We start from the raw sequence: 11334 nt of genomic DNA on the forward strand, positions 1-11334 counted from the left end.
ACAATGGAGGTCATGTCTGCAAGTTTGTCAGAGGGGGAAGTCTGTACTTTTGTAAGCACGCTGTGGGCAATTTGGAGAATGCGAAAAGAGGCAATTCATGGGGGGAAAAGGCAGTCAATAGAAACTTGCATGGCTTTTTACAAAAAGGAGAAATATTCCTGTGAGATAAGGATTCTCACATCAGGAATCATACTAACTCGTGAAGGCCTAGCAAGAGAGGTAGAAGTCAGTGAGCAGGGTCAGCCTCATACTGCCTTCCAATGCTACGTTGATGGTTCTTGGACTCAAGGAGGTCTAGCTGGCATAGGGGTTTATCTACTGGAGGGGAAGGTAACACACTGGATCTCTAAATCAGTCCTAGCAGTTAACCCTGCACAAGCCTAAGCAAAAGCATTACTAGAAGGTTATCAGCTACTGGTACAAAAAGCAGGCGATGAAGGAGTGTTATTCTCTCTCCAAGGAAACTGTAAATGCTTTGCTGAAATTTTTTCCCATAATTGTTGATTGGAGATCTCATCAGGAGATTTGGAAGGCTTGGACCATACAGACGCAGTATAAGATCACTGCTATCCATTCCAGAAGAGAACACCCAAACCTTGAAATAGCTCATAGATTAGCTAAGCATGGTAGGTTATACAGATGGGATAGGAGGGGTAGAACTGAGCCAGTGTTCAGTATTGAGGAAATACTATAGGCCTACGGGCCATGTAAGAACCAAAAAAAAAAAAAAATTTAATCATGCAGCTAATAGTTGATACCGCTCCTAATAACAAATTCTCCAAAATTAAATGCAAGCCTAACTGTAAGGTATTACAATATTCCGACCTGAAAATCGTCTTGGCACACTTCTTTGTATTTTTTTTAAAAATTTCAAAATAGCATATCCCTAATACATCTTCCCCATTTTATCATTCGAATAATACTAGGGGTGAAAACGGAGCGGATACGGAGCGGATAATGCTAATACCATATCCGCATCTGTCGGATAATGAGCGGATACGGATACGGATAGTAAACGGATATCAAAATTCAAAACCAAATCCGCCTTAAACGGATACGGATACGGAACGGATAGTCCACGGATACGGATTCGAATACGGATATAAAACGAATAATGGTCGGATAATTAAGATATATGAACTTCTAAAATACAAATATTAATTAAAACATTAAATATAAATATTAATGAACTTATAAGAGATGAAAGATAATCTATTCATATAATATATATATATCAAATAAGTGTATGGTAACAAAAGATGTTGTGGTGTAGTGGTTTGAAGCTTGGTCTTAAGGTATTGAGATGGGAGGACATGGGTTCAAATCCCACCTATAGCAAATATTTATTCCTCTTTTATATGGGTTTGGCCAAATTATCCGAATCCGGATAATCCGGATATCCGCTCCGTTTAGGACTCCGAATCCGTATCCGTATCCGGATCTTTTATGGATTTCCGAAAATTATCCGAATCCGTATCCGGGAATTATCCGAATCCGGATTATCCGGATTCGGATTATATCCAGATACGGAGCGGATATCCGCCGGATAATCCGGCTCCGTTTTCACCCCTAAATAATACCCACCACAAGACAATTAGAAATAACCTATACAAATTTCAACACCTTTTAACTTTTTAATGTACATGTTCATTCAGCACAAGCTGATGCAAAAAGTTATTGTTGACAATTATTGAAGTCGATCCATTGCTCAATAAATATTACAAGTGAGCATCAATATAGACAAACAAAGTGAGTACAGGAACATTGTATACAACTACAGATAAAATCAATACGAAACATATGCTAAATCCTAATAACCAAGAGCACAAGATTATATTGAGCAAAACAGTTTACCTCTTGAAAGCCTGCAAAAAATAAGACAATCAAAATAAATTCTGTGAATATTCAAAAGTTAAATTTAGTGAACAGAAATTAATGTAGATTTAAGAATCCATAACTATATTCTTTTCACAGCGCAACAGAATTATCAAACATGTCCTGCAGAATACTAGAATAACAATTTATAACTATCCCCTCTAATACCTCTGATGTTATATAGAACTAAAATCAGAAGTACAGTTTGGCTTTTTTTTTTTTTCTACAGAAGTTAAGAACAAACTTGAATAATGTGTAGGGTTTACAAACATGTTTTCAGGTTTTGTAATTGTACATAATTACATATGCAAGTTGGAATTAATCTGACTCACATCATTATTCCTGGATGCCTCCTTCACTTGTTCGAGTATTCCTTCCTTTGCTTGAGCAGCTGCATAAATCACCAATAAAGAACAATTTCAAAAACATTTTTCTTTAAGCCCATTATTACTTTCAATATCAAACCAATATTAATACAACTTACCTTTGTTTGAAACTTCATTAATCACCTTGTTAGTTCTGACAGCAAATCTCTGAAATGCTTGGCTAGAAGAGGAACAAATGGTAACAAACCCAATTAGTTTGGTTGTACTAATAAGTGAAAATTCCAGATTATATTCAGGAACACAAAACTATAACAAAAATAAGAAAATAAAAAGTTAGAAAAGAATGTTGTTCCTCGACGTCCAATTGCAAAAATATAACAAATGCACCGGATAGCGAGAGGAAACCAATTTTAGCTTTATTGTTTTACAAGCCTATGCATATACATTTTTATCCACAGGCTTAACCAATAAATAAAGCATATAAATTCAATAGTTTTAATGTATGGACCAGTAAACCTTAAAATCTGATGTGTATTATCCTACAAAAATTGATATAGAATAATAACAGGGAAAACAGAACTCAGCCCCTTAGATGTTCTTTATAAAATGCGATCATCTCCGCATTATCATTACAGGTCTGTATAGAGCTCATCACTGTTCTTGATCCCAATTACATTACAGATTTATAATACAGAAAAGATAATGGTTTTTTTTATTTTTTTATTATTTACGAATAACACCAAATATTTTGTGCATTCACAATTTAACAAAATTATAATGTTTGTAGCTCTTAAATGTATGTAGAAGCTTGTTATGTATGGACATTATAAAGTCCATACAGAAATGATAAGCAAATACAACTAGAAATATTGCTTCAAGGGAACGGGTCAATTGAGGATGGATTCCTCAACGACCAGATGATGAAGCCTAAAATCTAAATAGAAATCCATAACATTCGAATCGGAAAAACAAAAGCGAGAAGACTTACTTATTTGCGAGCCCTTCGACGACGATCTCGTTTACAAGATAGCTCAATACTCTCCCCAAGAAGTTCCCACCCGCCATTTCTCTATGTCCTCCCCCCTCTCTAGCTCAGAAATTAGGGTTTCGATAATCATATAGTGACGAAAGAGACGCCGTGCAGAGGTTGCGATGGCTAGGGTTGACAACCGACCTTTTCTTGTTAAATAGACTAGAAATAATATGAACAAACTATTTGGGCCTTGGGCCCAAGTATAATTCGAACAAGTGGAGGAAAAATTATACAGCCCAATTAACATCCCCTTCCGAGGCCCAATTAGGTTAGCAAAAACAGCAATGCTTTATCTTTTTCGCAAAAGAGGCCCACACGACATGACTAATTAGTTGAGAAGTCGATGAGATTTACAAAGAAAACAAATCTGGTGCTTGATGGGGATGAGGTTGGTTGGACCCGTAATATTGTTGATTTTTATTCGATTTAACTATAAAGCATTTGAACATGTTGCTCTCCAGTATTTTTCATTCCTCTAATGGCTCTACAGTTGTTTTCATCCCAAGGGGCAAATTAACCCACAATTGCCTACTGACACGGAGGGACGAACGCAGGGTTTTTATCGGAAAGCAAAAATCAGGTTCAAATGTTTTATCAACACATTCTATTCAATCCAGTAATATGTTCCCGTTGCAACGGGTTATATTATAAACGAACATTGAAAAAAATTTCATACAAAATGACATATTTTCATAAAAAAAAATAGACAAAATGACAAATTACATTTTCATAAATTACAAGCTTTTCTAGAGAAAATCAAGAAAATAATCTAAATTGTATAATATAATGTTTTGTGTTAAGTTTCTCAATTTTGTTTCTTTGTCATCCTTAAAAAGATGGGGGAATTTCACGTATACCCCTCAAAAACTTCAAAATTACATATTCCCCCTCTAAAGTTTAAAATTACATATTCCCCCCTCTAAACTTCAAATACTCACAAATTTACCCATTTTATTGTCTTTTATATTAAAACTCATTCTAAATTTATAAAATACCCATTTTACCCTTTTATTAAAAGCATATAAAGCCCATCAAACTCAAAATTGAATATGAACAATTTTTCTACCGTCCAAACTACTTTTAAATATGTGTGCGCAAGATCAGCACGGATCTTGATGCGAACACGCACAGATCTTAATGCGATGCGCACCAATCAATATTGCTTTAAGATCCGTGCATGCTAGATCAACACGAAATTTGTCACACCCCAAGACAACCCGCCACGTATTTACACGTAAGGCGTGTGCACATCACATACATTATCAATAATAAATACTCATGCAACATTTAAAAGTCAAACAAGTCTTCCAACACTACAATTAATTTGAGTACATAACACACATTCAACATGAGTTCAAGACAAACATGGCAAACAAACCGATAATTGCCATGTCAGTCAATGTATCCACTTTCAAAGAGAGAATTAAAGTTTAACTAAAAAGAAAATAAAAAGATAATTGAGCCCTCTGTTCGTTGCCTTCCTGATCCGTATCCCTCCTATTCATGCTCCATGTCGGCCTCATGATTTCCTGGAACCCACATAAAAGTGGAACGGGTGAGAGATCGAACAGTCTCTCAGTACGGGATTTAGTTCCAGTCCCGGAATTTGTCAAATTCACTTATTAACACAAACAGGATATTAAAATTATACCCTTGCATGCGATCTTACTAATGAATATTTAAAACACACACACGCGGGCACACACACACACACACACTTCTTAAGTTATCTTTCAAGTTTTTAACTGCCTCACCAGGGGGACTCAAACCCAACTAGATCTTGGCCATGCCACTAGACGGGGACTCGAACCACCGCTAGATCTTCTTTGCCTCACCAAGGGGACTCGAACCACCCCAGCTATTGGCGTCTCACTAGGGGGACTCGAACCACCACTACTTCAACTGTCTCACTCAACGGGGACTCGAACCACCGCAAGATATTGACCCGTGACAGAAAGTCCAACTAACGCCACGTTAATGAGGGGTCCAATCGGACACTAGACCCAATGTATACATTCCAACATGTGTTCAACGCATATTGGCCCATTTTCCTTTAACTTATCCGTTACTTTCCACGTTTGTTTCGTTTAATCACACAAATATCATACTCTACACTACACATCTTAAAAATCCGTTGATCAATCGAATAATCTTATCCTAGTATTCTGAACAAATAAAAAGGATCGTTCGATTCAACATGCATAATTCCATAAATAAATAAATGCAAACAAAACGATAAGTAACAATTTGACAATGTCCAGGAAACCCGTACCTGATATCTGAGTAACTTCTAAATCTTCCGATACGTGGCTTACGTCTTTTAAAGTCGACCCTAATACACAAACATACCTTTAATTAATAATATTTAAAATTATTTATTCTCGTTTCCTAAAACCTGTAATACTATGTCATAAATTTCAACTCTTAAGATTTTTAATTCCTAAATAAATAATATTTGATTGTAACTAAAATTGAAAACTTAATTACGGTATAAGAAAGAAAATAATTTCAAGAGAATACCCTTTAATAGCTTATATTTTCCAGGTTTTAATCTATTTATTATTGACTACGTAGTTTTAATCATCTAGAAATATAAAACAGTTGAACTACGTACAATCTTAGTACATATATTTGATATTCTTTATGTGGAGCCTAAAATTATATATGAAGCTTTAAGGGATATATATATTGAAAATTTATCTGCTGTTTTATTAAAATAACAACTTGTAACAAAGTTATTATCAAACATTTGTTGAACTATTGAAATCTCATTCAAACGATTAAACAAATTTAGTATTAGTAAACTCATAGATCAGATATTAATTTTGATGAAATGAAAATAAAACCCTGCATGATTTTTTAAAATAAAAATTAATTTCTACATACAAATCACACGATTAATGAACAAATTTATTTCTAATTATCATAGATCTACTTAATTATCAATTCAGTTGATGAATCAAATAATAATAATAATATAATAATATTAATAATAATAATAATAATAATAATAATAATAATAATAATAATAATAATAATAATCATATAGCCCTTATTATGAACTAATCGATTAAGCGAAATAACATAAATTTGATATACCTTGATGCACAGTTTTGAAAGCAAGAGGAGGTTTTGGGGACTTCTTCGGTGGTTGTGAAGAAAAGGGACAAGAGAGAGATATATTGCGGCATATGCTTGAAGGGTTCCTCTTTGATTTTTGACAAGGTTTCATTTATTTTCAATTAAACTACTGAGAGGTGTGGCTGTTTAAGACAAAACAAATAATGAAGCGGCAGAAAATTAAAAAGGAGAGGAAGCGGTTTGAGTCTCCTGTAGGTGCTACGAATGAAAGAGGCAATTAAATATGAGGTTCCTTTCTAATTTATGTGAATAAAACCGAAGAGATAGAGAGAGTATCGAACAGATGTGTCCTCAGTGGTTTAATACTAGAAGCGCGTTTTTTGTTTTTCTTTTATTTGAATAGTTTTAATTTACAAATTTCTAGGCGCCAATTGAGGCGGTTATGCTAATTGTGGTTATATTTTGGAGTTATCATTTAAATTTGAGTAATTCTTTATTAATATAATTTATTTTTCTTCCGAACCATATGTTAATTCGTTCAGTTTATCTAACTTATACATATATGTTACGTTATGTAATATACGGATATTAACCGGATCGAGTACACCTTTCCAGGAGGTAATTATTTTTGAGTTAGTTGATATTGTTCAATTAAATCTATTTATAAGAAGAAATTAGAATATAAATATATAAATATTTACATGATAATTACAGGGCAACATAATCGATTATATATATATATATTTAAATAATTGTTTTCTTTCAATTAGAACGTACCTCAAATTACATGGCATTACAAAATTGAAGCACTATGCACAGATCTTAATGCGATGCACACGGATCCAACGGTAGAGGAACCCTTTAGATTTAAATTTGAGTTTGATGGGCTTTATATGCTTTTAATAAAGGGTAAAATGGGTATTTTAAGATTTTAGAATGAGTTTTAATATAAAATACAATAAAATGGGTAAATTTGTGAGTTTTTGAAGTTTACAGGGGGAAATATGTAATTTCAAACTTTAGAGGGGGGAATACGTAATTTTGAAGTTTTTGAGGGGTATACATGAAATTCCCCCTAAAAAGATCACCCCACCACCATGAGAATGGAAAGTAATTTATCTTTTCTGACTTGTGGAGAAAGTCAAGAATATGATCTAAATCTCGGTCTTAAATTTCTTACATCTTGCTTAATTATTTCCACTAAAGCCAGGGCAAGCCCTCTGTGTTGTTATCTTTTTGCACATTTGAAATAGCAACTATTTGATAATTATTTCTTATTTGCACACCGATCTGTGGATCGAGTTGCACATTTGCACTCCAATCATTTTAATTTAATTTATATTAATTAATTCCTCCACTAAGTTATGTTTTTATTAGTTTCTAGATCTACATGATATTATTTAGATCAAAATTTATTACGAATAACATATGGATTAAGATATTTACATTTTCTCCTGATTTTGTACTCAAACCGTTAAACCATTAAACTCACTGCATAATTTATAATTGTTATCATATGCCTAACTTTTATTATGAGTTTTGTTTTGCTTGAACCATAACTATGATGATAATTTTCATATATATTAAAAAAAACCACACAAGTAATCAAAACATTATTTATAGTTCTTCTTCAAAAAAGTTTGAAAAAAAAATCAACTTTGACAAACTAAATTAAACCTACACATATAAAATGTAAAAAATAAAAAATAAATTCAATTATAACATATTCATATAGCGTGTTTTTTATTTTATTTTCACATATAAAAGCTTACATCTAAAAAAAAGCTTGCATTCGCATCTTGCATTGCACACTTCATAATCATCTTCATGTGAGTGACTTTAATTATTAAGTTCTTTGCTCGAACCGTCATTTATTTGTTAAGTTTTGGTTTTGAACTTTTGATGAATCCATCATCAGTAAATAAATGATTTAATAATAAATAGAAACTTACATTGATATTTTTTATTTTTTTTTCGATTTATTGTTTTATTGCTTCTTGTACTTCATATATAACTAAATGAATTTCAAGTAGCAACTATTAGTCCTTAATCAGCCATGAATAGAAAGGAAAAATTTAAAATAACCTAAATTTTTATTTAATTAATGATCAATACTCAAGTTTTTGTCTAAAAAAAGGTTTTTTTTAACGCTCAGCAAATATCTACATGAGATTCAAATGCATTTTAGATTATTTTGTCTGCATAATCATTTGGTTAACACATAAAATTATTAATTATTTGGTGCTATTATGTTCATTTTAGAATGAAATTTGGTCTTAGTTTTGAAACGATTATGTGATAATATCTTATATTGTCAATTTGTCATTCAATGTTAATTACAAAGTGAGAATATTATAAATTTTGTAAAATTAAAATTAATATTAATTGACTTAGACTAAAATATAATAATGAAATACTACCTAGCTTGCCAAATAATATATTGGCAGTCATAACCATGAAAGGCCATAGGAAATTATATTTCTTAATTAGTTATTACCATAAAAGTGCCAATCTAATTATTTTTGGGTAGTGAATATTTATTACAGATTTGAATTTAGATAGAAATGGAAGGTGGAGCCGGTTCAATTGGAAAGGGAGAAATAAGGAAAGAAAGAAATAAGGAAACAAATAATTATATCGTTATATTTCAGAATATGTTTAATTTTAATTGTAATGTATTGTGTGGCAGTACGTGTGGCGAGTATTTTTTTAGTTAAATTTAGACTTCTACACATTATTAAGATACATTTAATCAAAAGAAGACAAATTATGTGATTGGAGGGCTGAGATTATATTCGAAATTTCATCTTTCAATCGTAGCCGTTGGCGGATCGGACACCCAACATGCTTAATAATATAATGGAGAAATGGAGATACATGTAGAGTAAGGCTACGCTACTTCCTGAATTAAACGGGGCATTTTAATTCACGCTCATATCTCTAGTTTTGAAGTCCAAATAGCCTATCTAAACCGTTAGATGTTTAATCTATATTAAAATGTGCTTGGAGACCAAATTTTACATTTTTTTTGAATTTTTTTACTATTTATTAAGATGGTTTGAAAATCACTGCTTTTTAATGCCTACCGTCGAACGAAAACTTAAGCTGGATTTTTGAGACACTAAACAACATTTTTTGGAAATTCTAATGCTTCTGATGCGATGATGCTGGGTGTACCACCGAGGCAAAATGGATCCGTCTCGTCCTCCCCTTTTCGAAAAGTGCTCATACGCGTAAATCCGAGTTTCTTAGCCAAAGTTATGGCTGTTTAAAGTTTTTTCGAAAATTAAATTTTAAAAATTCATAACGAACTGTAGAAAAATCCAAATAAGTTAAAATTTATATCAATTCTGTGTATTTTTGAATGCTCTACATGCTGGTGCAATCACTTTTCTGATTTACCAGCAAAGATCAAATTTGATATTTTTAGTGCATTGCACTATACCAGTGGCTTTTGCCTAGTGCTTGGCTACTGAGTTTGGACTTGATACCATACCAGAGGTCAGTCTATGATACTTTGTGCATGGATAGAGATCTAATTTGATGTTTGAACATATTTTAGTAGCTCTAAACTACTGTTTTAGTACCATAAATAAAGAGAAGAAGATCAACAAGCTGTCATAGCACAAATAAAATCAAAAGGCCATGTTTGGTGGACTACTGTTTTAGACTTGTGATATTCAACTGACAAATAAAATCAAAATTCACCATAAAAAAAAAATCAAAGTTATAAAGAGTTACGACATCACTTCATAAATATATCAAATTTTTTTTTTTGGCATACACTCTAACAAGAAAACTTTTTATTCACAAAATTATTTAAATCAAAATACTAAGATCTCTAAAAAAAAAGAGGACCGCCCGTGGAACGGACGGTCCTCTAGTGCTGTGACCCGCTTGTGTTTTGGGCCGCACTTGGGCCTGACGGTTGAGGCATTTTAAGAAAAAAAAACCAATGTAGGGTTATTTTTAAAATTAAGTTTTTTTTTAAGAGTATTAATAAAAATGGCTGTCATTCGAATCTCCTCCATTTGCGACCATGGCTGTGGTCCCTCTTATGTCCATCATATATAAAACTGAAATTATCTCCTTAAATATCACATGGAAAAATTAAAGTGAGTGTATAATACATATAATTACATCTACATTTACATGAATAAGAGGTCGAAGCAACTATATTGTTCGCCCCTCTTTCAAGGTTCTTTTTTTAAATCTCCGTTATGTTAGGTATCTTATGAGATTTTTAATTTGAACCTAATTTTATAGTGAATTGAAAGAAAAGGTTGCACCCCATTACACTTACTAAGTTACTCAAAAAAGAAAGAAGTTAAAACTAGAATAATAGTGCGGTGAATTTTGGTCTTCAAGCTGACTAATAACATTTTTCCGATAAGTCCTCTACAAGTCTGAAATATTAGCAAGTATATAAAATTTTTGAAAATTTTCTAAAAGAGATTGCATCTCTGGAAGACTGGAATACTTGAAACTTATATTTTTCTTTTTCTCCCAGCAAGAGAACTAGTTATGCTATTTAATAGGGGGCAAATTGAGAAAGCACCGAATGCAAAAACCAAAATTATGAAAGTGTAAGTTTATTGATGAAAAAAATAAAAAAGAATAACGTTCTTTTATTTTAATGAGGGAAACTAAGTTAGATTCCAGTTCCACAACTTGAAATCATTTAAAGTGAGACAAGAATACCGTAGTGACGATTGCATCAATTTATGTCATATTTCAACTATTGATTATATTAACCTATCACGAAATGTACCATGATTTATAAGGAATTCATTTTAAATTGCACAGAACACAGGGTGGAGCCTATGGAGAGGAAAACGAAGGAGCGCCGGAGAAGCTTTCCCAACAACTGGCCTTTTTATATATAGTATGGACCAATATACATTATTCATATTACCATAGCCTAATTCCTTTTTTTTTTTTTATTCAATTTATCAACTTTGGGTCTATGTCGAGTTTGAGTATTTCAAAATTTTCAGTTGGGCTGGACCTTCTGCATAT

The 11334-nt window shown here is 32.3% G+C and overlaps 2 non-coding genes across 2 annotated transcripts; both read right to left on the reverse strand.

Annotated features, from left to right (window-relative positions):
• Positions 1 to 2542: 2542 nt before the first annotated feature.
• On the reverse strand, positions 2543 to 2681 carry LOC144566686 (small nucleolar RNA snoR136). The gene has a single exon (XR_013515262.1). It is a non-coding gene; the product is annotated as a small nucleolar RNA snoR136 (small nucleolar RNA).
• A 94-nt stretch (positions 2682 to 2775) lies between these two features.
• LOC144566609 (small nucleolar RNA SNORD25) lies at positions 2776 to 2863 on the reverse strand. Its single transcript, XR_013515234.1, has one exon. It is a non-coding gene; the product is annotated as a small nucleolar RNA SNORD25 (small nucleolar RNA).
• Positions 2864 to 11334: the final 8471 nt, after the last annotated feature.

This window comes from Carex rostrata, chromosome 1, assembly GCF_964058835.1.
Source record: "Carex rostrata chromosome 1, lpCarRost1.2, whole genome shotgun sequence".
Classification (NCBI taxonomy): Eukaryota; Viridiplantae; Streptophyta; class Magnoliopsida; order Poales; family Cyperaceae; genus Carex; species Carex rostrata.